This window comes from Vulpes lagopus, chromosome 9, assembly GCF_018345385.1.
Source record: "Vulpes lagopus strain Blue_001 chromosome 9, ASM1834538v1, whole genome shotgun sequence".
Taxonomy (NCBI): domain Eukaryota; kingdom Metazoa; phylum Chordata; class Mammalia; order Carnivora; family Canidae; genus Vulpes; species Vulpes lagopus.
In genome coordinates, this window is record NC_054832.1 from 42,303,876 (window position 1) to 42,322,698 (window position 18,823).

Consider the following 18,823-nt stretch of genomic DNA (forward strand, 5'->3'; position numbering starts at 1 on the left):
CGCACCGCCCCTTGGGAGTAGGGCCGCGCGGCCCGCTGGTCCCGCCCCTCCTCTGAGTGACAGCACCGTGGACAGCAACCTCCGCCGCCGGACGCCAACTTTGTCCGCCCCGGGCGCCTCGGCTGAGCTGAGGTGTGTGTGTCCGGCGACGGCGAGGGGGGCCGGAGGGGGAGGCCCTGCCAGGGAAGCCCGGGGCGGGATGGCGGGGTGCGGGGCGGGAGCGTCCAGGCCTGGAAGCGGCCGCACGTCCTCAGCGAGCCCCCCCCCGCTCGCGGGTCCCCCACAGGCCTTGAGGAAGGCTCGTCCCGCCCCCTGAGAGCGGCCCTCGGGCGGGCCGCGTGCGCGGAGGTTCTGGAACGGGGCTGCGTGGGGGGGAACCCGAGGCCCGGGAAACGCAGGAGGTACGGTGCTAACTTAGGGACCCCTTCCTGCGTTCGGGACGCTCGCGGGAGGGGGGGTGCAGAGGAGAGGCGGTGGGGGGCGTGGCCGCCGCTGTTGCTTAGCAACGCACGGTTCCCGCCCTGCCAGCGTGTCCGGCGGCAGCGCGGGGCCCTGGACATTTTAGCCCCGCCTACTCCCCCACGGGGCCTGGGATTGGCTCCCTCGTGCTGTCACTTACCTCGCTGTCGTTTCTCGCGCTGCCCAGCGCTGCGGGTGTGTATGTAGTGCTTGCTCCCTCCTCCGTGTTCCCCCCGTCTCCTTACTTTTTTTTTTTTTCTCCCTCCGCTTTTCCTTCCTAATAAGTATCTGCAAACCAACACATTTGCAGGGAAAAGCCTCAGGCAGCGTGATGGGTGGCTTTAGGTGAAAGGAAGCGGTGGGGTGGGATGGGGTGGGCATCTTTGCCTGCTGCTTGGTGCATCCCTGAACCCACAGTGTCGGTGTCCCTGTGCATGGCCCGGAACAGGAGGTGCGGACATCTGCTTTCTTGGACCTAGAATTCTTTTTTTTTTTTTTTTTTCTGCTGCTGCCCGTTTGAGCTCAGGGGGCAAGCTCAACAAGTTGAAGCAACTCAGGTTTGGACAGGTCCCCCCAGTCCATGACCTCCCTTTCTTGACCCTTCTGTGGAAAAGTGGGTGATACTCAGCGCCTACAGCCCCTTTGCTCCATTGACCCACATTTAATGATTAACTGTGAGCTGGTGACTACAGATGATAACCCCTTGAGATCTCCTGGCTCCTATCAGTTGGGCCCAAATGATTCAGCAGAACAAACATTGCAGAGAGAAAACACAAAAGGAGCTAAAAATCTGCTTTGACTTCCTTCTGCTAGGCTTACTGTGTAAATCCCCAAGAAGGAAGGAAGCTTGTGCTGCTTGATAAGGCAGGGGAGGACTTCGGGCCTAGAAGTTAGAAACCTGGCAGGGTTAGGAAATATTTGTCCTTGGGCAATAACCTTCCTAACTGTATTCTCATCTATAAAGTGGGGCTACTGTGCCCTTTGTTCCTAAAAAAGTAAGGAGGGATAATTGATCATGAACATATTAGTAATGATCTACACAGATGTGAAGTATTATTGGTTACACTTTATCTTTTGGTCTGTATGATCTGAATTTGTAGACAACAAAGAAGTATGATGATTCAGATTAAAGTATTTTCGCACTTCCCTTGTGACTTATCGTTGGGCTATTTAGAATTGGGGAAGAAACTCCTTTATTTGTTATTGATTCTCTGATAGTTCTGGTTACGTAGCACCGTAAATGTCTTGCACGACACTTTCCCCCCCCCCCCATTGACATCGCTAGGTTTTTCAAAGTATGTACCTAGCCTGCAAGGATTGGGAAAGATGACCTTCAGATCCAAAAATGAATGACCTTTCTGGTGTCATATACTACCTTGAGAAGACAAGGAAAGCTGATGACTCCCCCCTGAGAAAAAGACACAGTTTGAAGCATTAAGTGGTCCTGGATTAAGATCCTGTTTTGGATCAACTTCCTGAGGGATAAAGAAATCACTCTCCCCATTGCCTCGACCCAGAGAGAGACTGAGTACATAGCTGGGAACAGAATGGGTCTTTTTCCTTTCTTCCACAATGCATTTTACCATAAGTTTAATTCAAGATTTTAAGTCAATCCCACCACCCCCTCCTTTTTTTTTTAACTATTTAATAAGCAAGAACTAGTAGTGCTCGATAAATTTTTGCTGTCTTTTCAAAACCATGTAAACTATAATTTTTTTCAAATGCACTTTGGTCATTCTCTTAAAGGATATTCTTACATTTAAGCGTGTGGAAAGAGAAATTATTGTCAAATATTTTGAGAAAATGTGAAACTGTAATTTTGAGATAAACATTCGATACATAAATTATCTTTTCTATAAAAGTCCATTTTTAAAAAAGATTTTATTCATTTATTCATGAAAAGCACAGAAAGAGAGAGAAGGGGCAGAGACACAGGCAGAGGGAGAAGTAGGCTCCATGCAGGGAGCCCGATGCGGGTCTCGATCCCTGGTCTCCAGGATCACACCCTGGGCTGAAAGCGGTGCTGAACCACTGAGCCAGCCGGGCTGCCCTAAAAGTCCATTTTGGACAAAGAAAAGCTGATTATTTTTAGGATATTCCAGTTGAATACTATGACCTGACTCCTAAGTCTCTTTTCTTCAAATTAAGTGAGTTATCTTTTATACTATTTTAATTTTCCTGTGGCTAAGATATATTGTGGTTGCACTGTGGTTCCTTTCCTGATTTCTATATTTAAATAAAAGGCTATAAATAGTTACTTTGTTTGCTGAAGTTTCCTTCACCTAGGTTTCCTTACCTAGATTTACCAATAAAAGTGGGTATCTAGTAGATATTATCATTAGATAGGGAGACATTGAAAAGAGAAAACATTTATTGCTTTTGTAATAAACATAAGAGTATATAGGAGTGCTTGTTTTCTTTATTAGCATTTATAATTTTATTTGAACTCTTTAATATTTAACTATTCCTTTCTTAACTCCATTTCTGGATAAGAAGCACATATGAAGACAAATTGATTAGGGAAATCATTCTAATGAAGTTAAAGTTTTTAGGGGCTCAATAGATAATAGCTTTTTTTCTCGAGTTTGTAGACAGGTGGAATTTACAATATCAGCTTCATGACTAAATGTCTGACTAGGCATAATGCTTTGGATAGGAGACCAAAAATGAGTACTTCCCACCTATTTCTACATCCCCTTCTTTTTCTCAGAACCTAGACTTCAGTGAGAGAAAATTTCAGTTTGCTGAAAAGTTACATTTACGCAGAATTACCGATATGCATGGTCCAGGGCAGAAAGTGAAGTAAAAGAAGGAACACCTCTGGTATTTTCAGGGTTATAATAGCTAATATCTACCCGTTGGAGTAATATGGACCAATGGATTTCAGCCGCCAGTCAGATAACTCTCCTATTGGGAAGCTGCAAATATGGAGTGGGATCTGAGGCCGGGACTGTTAACCTAGTGCTCTGATTTTCCAACCTGGATCATCCCTTCAGGTCATTTGAAAGAAGTGGAGGTGTTTTCAGATTATTACTATATGTTTAAAAGCTACTGGCAATGGGGGCCCTGTGTAATGTAGAGGTCCAGCTCAATGAAGAATTTTCTTCCCCCACTCCCAATGCCAAAAACATCTCCTTTGAGAATCACTGTTCCAGTGGAAGTCCTCCACATGGAAACGTGTGGCTAGGCCAGGTTTCCCACTCATCTTTATTCCTCTGTATTCGTATTTTTGATATCAATAGATTTAGCTTTAGGTGTGTAGGTTTTAATAAAAATATTGCCAAGAAAAATTATAATTTTTTGGCATTCTTCCAGAATGTCTAAAACAATATGGAAAATAGTGATACATATTTTATAATATTTGATATCCTCAAGACATTTCTAATGAACAGATAAGGATCAGAATCCTAGAGCTAAATCTTTTCACACCTGTTTCATACGCACCTGTTAAGTATCTTTGCAATGAAGGAGTGAAATAGGTATGGATTTTCATGAAAAAGAAAAGATGATTTCCTAGCTTCTTAATGTGGAAATGTTAAATAATGATAGAAAGACAAATATTCTACTCAGAGGCTTAATAAATTCTGTTTTGTTGAATCAGAAAGTGGAGGCAGTTCCATAAGTGAGAGGATCTTATCAATTTCATGGTTTTCAAACCACTGAACATGGAGAATGACAACAAGAATACAAAGAAGCTTAGTTCTTCCATAGTAGTATTATGTGGTGGTGTAGGTGCAGTCTAATTAATTGAACAACTTAAAATTTTGGCAAAGACAAAAGGAAGGTGGTTTAACCCAAAAAACATTTTAACATACTTTAGATATTAAAAATATCCAAATATTGCAGGATGTAGAATAACAAATTGTGTGGATACCTGTGACAAAATCCTACTTGTGGATGACAGTTTATAACCTACCCTAGGTAGAAGGTGCACAGGTCTGAAAGTCTTAGACTTGTCACCAGCAGTAGATACGTTATTTTGAGGGAGGGTAGTTACAATGTTCCAGGCATCAAGTTCCTTTTATGTGGATATACATATTTGAAAATTTGTGATATTCTTCCATTTTTATGAAGAATGTGCTTGAGCATTTTAACACATTCTCATTATTCACAGTGGTTCAATATAGCACTGAATGTCTCTGGGCAGGGGCATATCTGTTTTTTTTTCAGGATGGAAAGGTATAATTTTAAAAAGACCCAGTTTCTGATTCCATTTTGTCATTTCCTAGGTGTCCATTCTCTGCCTCTTCTCTCCACAACATCTCCACCCCCCATACATACATACTTACATTTGGAAAACACTGGGCTACGTAGAAATGATCTGTATAGTCTCTCTCAATGCCCAAATATTCTGGATAATAAAGTGGAACCCTAAAATCCTACAGCTCCAAAGAAAATGTAATCAGAAGATTCAGTGGCATACCTGTGAAAATCAAGAGTTTTAAGCTAAATAAGAACATTTGAGGGAATTGTTTGACATCTAACACATGCAAGAATTCATGGCCTCTATGGACAGGAGAACTCCATATAAAAAGAAGAGACCATGATTAAGCAACAATAAGAAGATAAGATAAAACAAAAAGACGAAAAAACTAAAAATGAACTGTATTAGTTTTATATTCCTGCTTTACCAAACTGCCACAAATTTAGCGACTTTAAAAACCACAGATTCATCATCTTACAGATCTGTAGTTTGGAAGTCTGACATAGGTCTCACTGGGTGGAAATCAGGGTGTTAGGAGGGGTGCATTCCTTTCTGGAGGCTCCAGAAGGGGATGTTTCCTCCCCCCTTCCTGCTGCTGGGGGATGCTCGCATTCCTTGGTTTATGGCCCCCTTCCTTCACCTTCAAAGCCTGTAACGTTCCATCTCTGTATTTTTTTGTAGTCAAATCCTATTCGGACCATAGCAGGAAAAGATCCACTTTTAAAGACCAACAGGTATAATTCATGATAATATCTCCATTTTGAGGTTCTTTATTTTAATCACATGTATAAAGTCCCTTTTGCCATGTGATCCTCACAGGTAATCACATATTCACAGGTTAGGGAATCAGGACCTGGACAGGACATCTTTGAGGGGCATATTTTTCTGCCTCCCACAATGACATATTAAAAATTCCATATTTGGGGCAGTAAAAAACAGAATTGGTATTATTGCAGAAAGTTTAATCAGTGTGGAAAATAGACTCGAAAGTTCTCTGTAAATATTGAATTCATGAACAGAAATGTGATATAAAGAGGAAGAAGAATGAAGCCTATTATGTGAATATTTGGAGTTTCTGAAGAAGAGAGACTGGTATATAGGTAACTGTTCCTAAAGAAGAGTACACAGATTTTGGAAAAAAAAAAAAAAAAAAAAAGCAAGGAGGTAACAGAAAACAAAACTTTTCTGAGTTAAAAAAGGCATATAGATGCAGAAAGAACGTATAAAATGTGACAACTCAAAGAGACACAATATCAAAAAAATTTCAAATTAGTATAATGATAAAAACATTTTTCATATATCTAGAAAGAAAATAAGATAGCATATACTGTCGGGAAACAAAAATTAGGCTGGTCCCAGACTCCTATTCTGTAGCAGTAAATATCAGAAGACAATAGAGCGGCATCTTTAGTTTTTTGTTTATGTTGTTTTTTTTTGTTGTTGTTAAATCTATGTAATTTGTATTTCTTGTGTGATGACAACAGAAAACCATTCCTAAGTTTATAAGAGACCCTGAACTACACCTTGTTTGCTTTTCTGGATTCGGGATGGGGATGGGGGGAGAACTTAAGACCTACAACAATTTATTAGAAAATGAAATAATATAAATGTAAAAGTCATGGCATATTAAAAAAAACAGCTAATGGTATATCCTAGGGTTCTAGAATATAGATGTAGCTCTAAATAATTTTGTTAAGTCGAGTTAAAAAATGATTGCAAATGCAAAAAACTGCTTGTATGAGAAGATGTATAATGCAAAAGTTAATTCAGCAACAACAATCTAGATTTGAATAACATTTTGTGATTTTCCAATTTATTTATGCTGGCAGTGAAACCTGGTAATTTAAGAATATGAACAGATTTTAAAATATACCTAAATCATTCATCGCAAACTATGATCCATGGGCTCCCCAAATCTGGCTCACTGCTTGTTTTTGTATGGTCCATGACCTATGGAGAGTTTTTATGTTTTTAAATGGTTGGAAAAAACAAACAATGTTCTGTGATGTAAACATATGAAATTCAAATTTTGTTTATCAATAAAGTTTTATTGGAACACACCTACCCATTTATTGACATAGCATATGTGGTGCTAAAACAGCAGAATTGAATGATTGCAGCAGATATGCAGATGTGTTGCTGTATTGCTTTTCATGGCTCAGAGCACTACAGATTGTTGTGACACAGTTATAATTTGATTTTTCCTCTTGACCTTCAAAGCGTAAATATTTATGATCTGGCCTTTTACAGGAAAAGTTTGCAACTCCTGCCCTATAAACTTTAAACCATAAACTTTGGATTTATATAGATTGGAATTTTCTTATTATTTCAAGGTAGCCAAATTTACTAAGTAATTGCCCTTTGGTGTTCTATCTATCCCAGCATTTCTTTGGTCTTCTATGGACCGGCGTTAAAAACAAGTCCATTATTCTTCATATTTAATCATCCAGAATTTCACTTTTTCATCTCTGTGCCTTAAATGAAACATATTCATGTAAAGATTTTAGAATTTCATTTCCAAACACATTCAGTTAGCTATTACAGTCTTATTAGAAATAGCAATGTTTTACTCTTGTATGCCAAAAATTTATGTGCTTATAGAGATAAGCATGTACTGTATCAATAGGTAAGTTAGGTTATCAATCAGTTAATTAACAAAGATTTGTTTGGCAGGTACAGTTATAGGTGAATTATATAGAGACAGTGGCTTTGAAATGAGGTTTTGAAGGATGCCTGTGAATTTAAGGTAGATGAGGCTGGGGCTAAGGTAACATCAAGGCAAAGAGAATGAGATCTGTAAAGCTGCTAAGCTGCCAGTAGGGTCACATAGTTGGGAAATGAAAGAAATTCAGTGGCTAGAACACAATTTGAAGAAAAGTGACTGGAGTTGAGGCAATAAAGACCTGCTGGCCCAGGCTGAGAAGGCTGTTATATGCCACACAAAGTGATTTTCATCTATAGGCAGTAAGGATCCATTTTAGATTTTCATGCTATGAAGCCAATGTAATTGGATCAGTATCTTAAAATAATGGCTCTTAAACTTTTCAAATCCACCACTTTCTAAATTTTTTTTTTAATGTTAGGAATATACCATCACAGAACAAAAGTAGCATTGGGCTATACCCCCTATGTCCCATTTGTAATAAAAGTTTCCTTGAGGGAGGATATATACACAATCCCCTAATTATCCTAATAATTTATATGGTATGTAAATTTTGTGAGCAGGCTTTTAAATAAAATCAAATAATTTTGTGAGCAGGCTTTTAAATAAAATCAAATAATTTTAAGTTTTCAAAATATTAAGAAGTTGCCTGTAAAGCAAATAATAATAATAATAATCTGGCCTCTCCTGGGTACACAGAACTACCTTAAAATCAAACAATGTATGTTTGCACACTGTTCCAGTTTTATATGTGGCTTATAAAACCTTTTTAAAACTAGAAGTGGGGTGCCTGGATGGCTCAGTGGTTGAGATCTGCCTTTGACTCAGGTTGTGACCCTGGGGTCCTGGGATCCAGTCCTGCATCAGGCTCCCCGCAGGAAGCCTGCTTCTCCCTCTGCCTGTGTCTCTGCCTCTCTCTCTCTATGTCTCTCATGAATAAATAAATAAAATATTTAAAGAACAAAACAAAAAAACTAGAGATAGATGTTTAATTATGGACTACTTGAACATTTGGATTTTCTTTTCTCAGATATTTAAAAAACAATATTTAATGCTTGGCATTTCTTCTGATAAAATAAGCATATTTATTTTGAACACCTGTAAAGAATCTGACTAAAACTATATCTCACTATAAACATTGATTTAGATATAGTAATAAAAGTAGTTTTCCAGGTAATATTGTCTCACACTTACATGGACCTTTATATTTGCTACATTGTTTTCATAATAATGATCTTATTTCATCCTTACAATAATCTGTGATATATATAAAAGTGTTCTTTACTCCATTTTATAGATTTGAAGTCTACATCTCAGAGGGATTATCTGAACATACTCTGCACGGTAGAAGAAAGCCAGTGTGCTCTGTGATCAGATAGATTTGCATTCAAATTTCTGCCCTTTTCTTTGTTAACTGTGTGTGCCTGGAAAAGTCACTTAATCATTAGGAAACTCATCTTTCCCAGTTGGAGTGAATTGTACTTATCCCATAGGCATGTTATGAGAATTTCTTTCTGATCATATGTATGACATACAAAGCACAGTAAATGGGGACTGCTGATAAGATTATTGTTGCTAATATTAATCGTCATCATTAATAAGGGCCCAACACCCATTAGTCATATTTTCAAAACCCTAATGTTCTGAAAAAATAAAAAAAAGTTCTGCAAAATAAGTTTTTCTCCAAGTTTTGCATAAACTCAGTTGTGGCATAACCATATTTAAAATGACGTGGGGCTATTTATGTAGTGTTGTTTACTTTCCTAGTCAGTGTCAATAGTGATAAGATTTTGTTATGAACTACTAATATACTGATCCTGCTTTGCTCCAGGAGAGTTACATAATTATAGTAAACGGGACACATTCCCTCTCTGGAATCTAAAAACCTTCAAGACACAACTGGACCAAACATTTTAGATTAAGGACTATAAATATATTTATTATTTGTGACTCTCATAATAACAGCTTTATTGAAATGTATTTCACAACCATTACGTTTATTACTTCAGAGTGTGCAATTCAGTAGTTTTGTAGCATATTTACATAGTTGTACAACTATCCCCACTATGTAATTCTAGAATGTTTTGATAAGCTCAAAAAAGAAATCCTGTACCCATTATCAGTCATGTCCCATCTCTTCCACTCTCACTCTCAGCCTTACATAACTGTTAATCTATTTTCTATCTCTGTAGATTTTCTCATTCTGGACATTTCATATAAAGAGAAGAAGAGGAATGATGTATTAACTGGAGTTTTGTGCCTGGCTTCTTTCACTTAGCATAATGTTTTCAAGGTTCACCCATGGTGTAACACGTATCAAGATTTCATTTCTTTTTATGGTGGAATAATATTCCGTTGTATGGTTATATAACTTTTCCTTATCTATTCATCATGGATTGTTTCCACTTTTGGGCTGTAAGAATAATGCTGGTATGAACATCCATCTACAAGTTTTTATGTGGACATATGTTTTCATTTCTCCTGGGTAAATATTGGAGTTGCTGGGTCATATGATTTACTTTATGTTTTTTGGGGGGAACTGCCAAATGGTTTTGAAGATGGCTGTGCATCATTATACTTTTCCACCAGCAGTGTGTGAAGGTTCTAGTTTCCCTTAATCCTCACTGACACTTTATATTGTCTGTCTAGTGAAGTAGTTTTGATTTGAATTTCGCTAGTGACTAATGAAATTTAGCATCTTTGCATGTGCTTGTTGGCAATTTGTTTTTATTCTTTGAAGAAATCTCTGTTTAATCCTTGGCCCTTCTAAAAATTGGATTATTTGCATTTTTACTGTTGAGTTGTAAGAGTTCTTCATTATTCTGGGTGTAAGTCCCATATTGGATATATGATTTGCAAATATTTTCTCCTTTCCTGTGGGTTGTCGTTTCACTTTGTTGGTCATGTACTTTGGAGCACAGAAGTTTTTCTTTCTTCTAATGAAGTGCAATATACCTATTTTTTGCATAGTGGCTTGTATGTTTTGCGTTGTTTCTAAGAAACTGTTGCCTGACCCAAGGTCACGAAGTTTTACTCCTCTGTTTTCTTCTAAGAATTTTTAAATTTCAGTATTTACTTCTAAGTCTATGATTCATTTGAGTTGAGTTAATTTTTGTGTATTGTATGAAACAATACTTTGATGTAGGAAAGATGTTAAGATTTGGACCCGACAGACAAGAAAGAATTCTTGAGACATCTTTGGTCCAAAAAGGTGATTTTATTAAAGCACAAGGTTAGGACCTTTGGGCAGAAATAGCTGCACTGGGGTCATGAGCAGTGGCCAACTATATCCCAATTTTCAAGATGAGAGTTGGTTAGGGATGGCATAAGTCTCTAAGGAACTTTGGAAGCAACATTTCCAGGACCTTGAGGGGGCTAGCTCTTGTTTGGGAAAAGGTCATTTATTACTATCTAATAAAATCTTAGTCATGAGACCCTTCCAGTGTATATCATTGGGTCATATACTTGGGGGATGATTGCTAACATGTATCCTGCGAGGACGTAGAGATGAAGGAAGTTTCCAAAGAAATTTTTATATATTAAAATGGACTTACAGGATCCTGGGGGTCAGGCTAAGATTGCCTTTTGCCCTTAGCAAAGTGTTCGCATCAAGGCAGCTGAGCTCCTAAAGGAAAGTCACTCTGCCTGTTTCAAGGACTGGCAGTGGACTGTAGAGAGTAAGGAAATTTAATTTGTCTTTTTGCCTTTTTTTTTCCACATAAGACTTCCATTTTATTCTTCTGCAGCATCATTTTTTAAAAAGACTATGCTTTCGTATTATCATGCTTGAGCTGGATTATTATCACTACTTAAAAACAGCCTAAAGATTGCAAGCTATTTTTAACAATATGATTAAAATTAGTGAAACTTGTGTTCTTAAATGCTTGGGGTTAGATTTTGAGTTGGTGTTATTATTATGAGAAAGTGGTTAAGAACCATTTAAACTTGATACTCTTATCTATAAAAGAGCAATTGCAACATAAAGCTAGAGGTAGGTTCAGTGCCTGGCACATAATAGGTATTCAGTAAATAGTTGCTGAACAAAAAATGAATAAATCATATATTATTTGATTATTTTTGTGTTGCTTTTTAATGGGCATTTAGTTTAGAAAGTAGCATATTTAAACATTTAAGGTTAAATAAATACAATAATTTTATAGGTCAATACTGTATAAATTACAATAACAGAGAACAAATTCAAATTGGTCCCTTTATATCATATTCAACTCTAAAATTATGTGAACACATCTCTAACTACTTTTCAGATAATCACTATTCAATGAACTATTCTTGAAGTGTGATCTGCAGAAATAATGTTACTATTTATTACAGTGGAAAGGGGGTCTTTAATTAAATACATTTCAGAGACATTGGGTTAAGTAAATTAAATAGACTTAGTACAGAATTTCTCAGAATCTTTTTTTTTTTTTTGAAGATGTGCGTTGTGAAAAAGGGACACAGTATACAACATTTTCTGAGTATATTTGACCAAAGAAACTTAATTCAATTGAATATAGAACAGACTTAGCAAACCCAGAAACACCTCTTGGAAAATGCTACCGCAGTGATTTTATTTTGTGGGTATTAGGGCACTGGAGGTCATCCATTTTTAATGTTTCCATATACTCTATTTCGAATTCCAGTAAGAAAAAGCAACCAAGAGCATTGTTATTGGTATCTGGAATTGAATTTGCCAGGAATGCAAGCGCAGCTTCCTCAGTAAAGATCTTGCCTTTGGAAACATCTTACCCCTTGGCAGCTCTCCAGAGTTCAGACTTGGCAGCATCAAGGACACAGCACAAGGTGTGTTTATTTGATTTAACATTTGGCAAAAGGTGTTTTGACTTGTGGTTTGTTTTCTCTCACTTGTTTTTCTTGTTTTGGTTTGTTTGCTTCTGGCAGTGAACTTGAGTTTGGAATGTGGTTCTTTCTTAAGGAAGATGGGGGTATGTTTTTACTTACATTTGTTTTGTGGCATTTGGGCAAATCCAAGTAAGTAAAGCAAGGTCTGAAGAGCTATAAATCTATATCTGACTTATTGTTTAAATCGTTTAGTATTATTAGTTGTCTATTAGGATTTGGTCCTCCATAAAATACTTCATCTCTCTTATGTTTGATACACTATGATACTTTGGTACATCACTATATTTTGGTAATTATACATAGATTATAATCAATGTCCCTATACAGTAAGTAATGAACAGATTAGGATCATCATAAAATGTCATTCAATGTCACTTTTAATCTTTCTTGATTAATGGGTATATTTGCATTTCACCTGTTTTGTGGGAAGAGAAAATATGTTATCCAATCAAAGCATATGAGCCCCCATTACATCTCTGACCTTATCTTCTGCTCTCCTCTTCCACCTCTTCCTCTGCTCAGAACTCTTTCACTCAATGGCTCTCTCTTTCACTCAAGATAAAAGCTAAAGCTCTTAAACTGGCCTATAGGTCTCTGCAAGAGATGGTTTCTTGTTACTGCTCTAATCTCATCTCTAATCACTCACTTGCTCAGCCATACTGGCTCCTGTGTTGTTCTTTGAACATACCAGACGTGTTCCCATCTCAGGGTTTTTATACTATTCCCTCTATTGAATTACTCTTCCCTAGGTATCTGCATAGCCAATTTATTTACTTTCTTTTGGGTCTTTATTATGAAGATCACTGTCTAAATGAGGTCTTACCTGGTCACCACCCAAATATCCCTGCTCTCTATTTTCTACTCTGCATTTAATACGATATAATAAACTGGATATTTAATACTTAGTTGTGTTGCTTATGACATTATTCTTCACAAGAGTATTGGTTCCTATGAGGGCAGGTGTATTTGTTTGTTCTCTTTTACTCCATCTCTAGCAACTGGAGTCATCCTTGGTCCCTGATGAGCGAATGAATGAACCACTAGTTAATATAGCAAACATTTTTTAAGCATTTAACCATGAGGCTGATTGGTGACCACACATGTGGTGTCTAAATGGAGTGTGTCTCCATCTGATGGAGGTGATGAAGTCATGGCACAGGAGGTGAAAGAATCACCTGGGGCAGAACAAAGGAGCCAGACGTTTATTGAATACACTGAAAGGGAGTGGTGAGCAGAACAGCAGAGGTGAGGTTGCCTGCAAAGAGGCTCTTTTTAAAGGGGGAAGGGGAGGAGGTATGCCATCGGATGGACTTCTCTTTTCTGGTCTCTGTGCCTAATTGTAAGTATCCCATCGGTCAGTTAGGGCCTCTGGGCATTTTGAGGTGGGTCTCCCGATGGGCCCTTCCACATTCCATTGCTGAAGCCTGTTTGCCTGAGAGCTGCCTTGATGATGTAGGGATGAAATACACAGGTCCTGTCCTCAGAAATACCTTTTGAAGGGCGGTGGGGGGTCACAGCAGCCATCTCACTACTCTGTAGTGTTGTGATAAGAGTATGAATACCTTGCTGTCATCACTCGGAGAGGAAATAGCATTTGAGTCAGAGTGTGTTGGGCTTATGGAAGGCTTCTTTAAAAAGATAACTTTTTATTTTTATTTTTATTGATCAGTTGGAATAGCCTAGGTTATGCTGTAGGAACAAACATCCCAATTCAATGTCTTTACACAACAAATGTTTGTTTCTCATACAGATTACATGTCCAAAATGTGTTGATAGGAAGGCTCATGTACTTCCATGATCCAGGTGCAGCAATGGGAAGAGAGTGGTTAATTATGTACTGGCATGTAGAGTTTTATTGGTCAAAACAAATTTCAAAACGAGGACTGTGAAATGCAATATCATCTCTACCCAGAGGGAAAGAAAAATTGGAAGATATGTGAGTAGAATTAATGACTGCTATACCTTTCTACTGTTTTAAAGGAGTAGAAGATATCCAGGTAAGAAGTACTTGAAAGTATTTCAGAGAGGGGAGGAGCATGAGCAAAGGCAGTAAGCTGTTATGTTGTGTGATAATTTCAGGGAACTGTATGTAATTCAAAGTAGAGCACAGTGTTGGTGTGGGGTTAAGACAGGTAGAGACTGGAGGGAGAACAGGGTTTAGATCACATCAAACTATGAAATTGGAACTCCATCCTAAAGGACATAGGGAAACACCGAATGATATAATATACTTCAGGGAAGTTTCCTGATTAAACTTAATTTATGGAAGATTATGCTAGAAGCAGTGTGGGGGGATGGTTTGAGGGGAGCAAGACCTGAGACAGCAAAACCAATTATGATACTAATGCAGTAATGCTGGTGAGACTCCAGACGAAGGCAATGACAGAGAAATGATAAAGGAGCAGAACAAAGGGTAAAAAGGCAGGAAAAGTGTATACATGGAAGTGGTGGACTCCAGGGCACCGAGGGGGCCTTGGTAGAAAAAAGGACACTTAGTCCACTGAGATGATAGTAGAGGTAATGGCATGAACAGTATTCAGACCTTAGCATGTGTGTGTGGATTTACGAGTGTTTGTTATGTATATAAATGTGTATGTTGGTGTGTGAGAGAGTGAGTTAGAGTAGGCTTGTAAGTGTCCGGTTCTTACCTAGTGATCCGTATATTCTTTGCGACTTGGGGAACCAGCTCATGTGCCTAGAATAAAATGAAGGTGGGTGGAAGACTTTAGGAGAGCCCTGCAAGTTGTAATGGGTCAAATGGGACATACCGCCAAGTTGGAGCAGAGAAGTTGCTGGGAAGTGTTATTATGTACTTGAAAAAAAATCAGATTATACATTTTACTGCAAAAATTGCTTTGGGAAGCTCAGTTGCTTTTTCTTTAAATTGTTTAGAGTTCAATAATAATTCAAAATGTACACTTGAAAAGACTTTTGGGTATACTACTTCCATTAGAGGGACTCATGAGATATAATCTAGCTCCAGCCCCAGAATTTTGGTTAATGTGATAATAAGGACCCAATCATTTCATAACAGAGGGAATACAAATTTCTAAAATTAGTGAGGTAGTTATCCAGTGCTTTTGTAAAATCCTTCTTTTATGATACACTTTCAAATAAAGTAGTGTAATGTGACAGTGAAGTTTAATTTTTGAAGAGAAGATAGAGAAATGATTGGAATACTTGTGATATTTTTCTTAAAGGTTTTAGAAGACATGGTTTGGAATGTTCTATAATTTAAAGGATATTTCAAAATCATGTTTCTTGTTTGCTGTGGTGTATTAGACCCATGGTTAAGATATTTGGGAGCTACATTTATTATTGCAAATTAAAGTTTTGAGGCCTGGATGACAGAACCAGTTTTATCTAATAGCAGGGTACTTCCCTAGGGACCCATACTGGCCTGCTCAATGCATGTAGTGGGAATATAGATACATACAGATATCGATATAGGTATATTAACTTTATATATATATATATATATATATATATACACACACACATATATAAACTTAGTACAACTTAGAGATACAGTTATCAGTTTTAAAACTGGAGAGAAGTGTTTAAGCCTGTTTGTTTAGAAGCCAACCATTTTACAAAGTATTTTTGAGTACTGATTATGTGCATATACTGTAAGCATGAAAGTGGTACTCTCTTAATCCAGGATTTCCAAGATTTGCCGAGAATAAAACAGCCTATGTAATTTGGCATCTTAAAAGTTAATCCACGGATACTTTTGTTGAAGCCATTTAGCTGATAATAGAAGATAGGAGATCAAATAGTAGCAGACAAGTGTATAATTTATATGTAATTAGGTTAGTATAGGTATAGTATATCCTGAGACCATTCTCATACTCTAAGAACCTTGAACTATAAAGGAACTCATTGACTTTTTAAATGAATGTGAGGTCATCAAGTTCAGGTTGTGTTTTTTGTTTATAAAAGCCATTTGGACTGTGTGGTAACCTCAACAGTGAGTAACCAATTAAACCGGCATGACAGCATGACGTAATGATACTAATAACATTTAATGAACACTTACTGTGTGAGAAGAGCCATGTTAAGTACTTTGTATCTTTAGCTATTTAACTGAGTGCTCACAACAGCTGTATGGGAGAGGTATTCTTACTGTGCCTATTTTAAAAATGGTAAATGAGCTTAGTTTGGTAAATAAGTAAAAAATGATAGAACCAGAAAGGAAATAAGTTAAAATAGAGAAAAGTTACTCCATCTTTTATCAGGCTCATATTCCTATAAGAGATAGAGAATTAATAGTTATATTTTAAACCTCAAGGTGTTTTTAACTTTTTACAATAACTAACCATAAAATATGGGTGATTTAAGTTAACACAACTGTCTTCTGAAAAATATTTACTCAATAACGTGTATTGAGTGTCTACTATGTGCCACAGTTTTCTAATTGTTTTGGATTTCAGTATATAAAAACAAAGATCCCTGCTCTTGTGGTACTATGTTCTAATGGAGGGAATTCAGAAAATAAACAGAGTAAATTTGATACTAAAAAGCCTTTTTAATATTTTCAAATAGTTGATAGACTAAGGAAAAACAACTTTTCTGTTGCAACATTGATAGTCTAATTATTCCTATTGTTTTATAGTGCTTACATCAAATCATGAAAAGGATGAAATATTGATTGTCATTTATTTTAAATAATTAATTTGAGATTAAATATTATTGACCATTATCTTGAAGACATCTCTCCCTTTCCTCCCTCCTTACACACTGAAGATGCAGCATTCCAAGAAAGCAATTAAATGTCATTTGCCATTTGTAAAAGAACTTTGTTTTGTATAATTACAGACCTGGGTGGTCTGTGGCTAAAATGGAAGGAAAGTGAATTGGAAAAAAAGAAAAAAAAGTCTTCGGACATATTTTTCCTATGAAGGACACATTAAAGTGTGGTCTTAGCACCTTAAAATAACTGCAAATGCTCATGGTTGAAGATTCAATTTTGCTCTCTTTGTTCAGCTCTATTGGTGTGTCTTTATGTGTGCATGAGAAAAAAGAGGAAGGGCAAGAATAAATATGAGATTGAATTATGCCGGGGCTCCCTAGGTGCTTTTGTTACAGGAGCTTTTCAGAATCCTACCACTGTAATTCCAGGAATTGACTAAACATTTACATATATTGTTAGAATACAGGACACCATTTCTCTGTGTCTTGGGGTTCTTCTACTCTCTCTTAAGCGATCTTAGTATTGCTATACAGGATCTTCCTTTATGTATGCATCTCCAGTAGACCACTCTGAACCGCTCTATTTGGTAGGCCATCTTTCATTAATTCTCTCTTGTGAATGCTTTAAGGAGTTAAATAATGGATATGGTTTATGGACTTCATTATTGAAGTAGTAATGATGTGGTACAGTGAAAAATTAAAATGTTCAATCACAAGGTCATTAACAAAGAATGAAAAATAATTAAGGGCAAAAGAAGAAAGACGGTTTTAAGATAAAATTCAAACTTGCGTATAAAAAGACCACTGTGTTGAGAGAGGCATTGGAAAGATTTCTGCAAAGGATAGAATCTGTATTAAAAGAAAAGTCCAGTTCTGTTAGTAACTAGATTTTTGTATAGAAAAGATAACATGAAAGTCTTTGGAACAGGCTGTAGAAAGGTTTTGGAAAAAGTAGAGGTAACTAAAGTGACAAATGTAGTTAAAAAATGAACAGTAAGGAGTATGATGCATTATGGAGAAATGTGGTCCCATCAGAAATCATGATCATGGCTAATAAATGTGAACAAGTTTGAGAAGATTTTTTTCTTTATTAATTGCTTTAGGGACTTTATTCATAGACTAAGAGTTGCTTACTTTCATGAAATCCTGTTTTCTGATCTGAGCTAAACAGGGTAAGTTTAAAGGCAGGGGCTCAGAGCAGTTCATAGCCTTTTTACTACATTCATTTTTAAATGCCTTATTTGAAAGAGGATGTCCTAGTTTATGATTTTCATGTTTTTTTTTCCCTTTTAGAAAGAGGCAGATGGTATGAAAACTGGACTCCCTTATTTAAAGGGAATGTTGATATTTATAACCAAGCTTATCTCCAGCAAGATTTGTTTTTTGCAGCTGTTCCAGGTTGGAAAAAAAATATTATATTAAAGCCCTGGCTTGTTTTTCTTTCCATATTTGGGGGGTGGGGGGAATCTTCAGAATGTGAAAAAGTGATGTTTGATTTTAAACATGAATGCAATGTAAACTGTGATTTTTTCCTTCTATATGTGAATTTTCTGTTTGTATGCTGTGATGATATTACTCTTTTTGTTTCGCTGATCTATTTCCTAGATACATCACACTTGAAAAATAACTTACTCATCATTTTCATATCATCAAAGTATTCTAGGAAGTATAGTAGATTTTTATTAAGAGCTGGCCTGTTTTATTAAACAAACCATTTTCTAATTTTCTATTTTGATATTTTAGTCATTTTCTTTCTGCCCAGAGCATCTTTTTCACTGGGAAATTAAGGTTTTTTTTTTAATGTTTTTTTTTTAACATCTAATATTTATTTTTCTTTTTTATTTTCTATTCTTTGCTTCGGTTTTTAATAGAAGCTGCTGGACCATTTCTGTGGCATAGTTTAGACATTTTAAAAAATAATTTAATTAAAAATTAATTTTATT

At 36.9% G+C, this 18,823-nt stretch overlaps 1 protein-coding gene across 8 annotated transcripts in view; it reads left to right on the forward strand.

The window, feature by feature from the left end:
- TRIQK (triple QxxK/R motif containing) overlaps window positions 1-18,823 on the forward strand; it is an 85,362-nt gene continuing 66,539 nt past the window's right edge. For 4 of the 8 annotated variants that reach the window (XM_041769467.1, XM_041769474.1, XM_041769470.1 and 1 more), the window contains exons 1-2: window positions 7-132; window positions 11,969-12,128. The gene's annotated coding sequence lies outside the window, so the exon portion shown is untranslated. Of the gene's footprint in view, window positions 133-11,968; window positions 12,129-18,823 lie in introns of all 8 variants that reach the window. The other 4 variants (XM_041769468.1, XM_041769471.1, XM_041769472.1 and 1 more) reach the window with 3 other exon arrangements.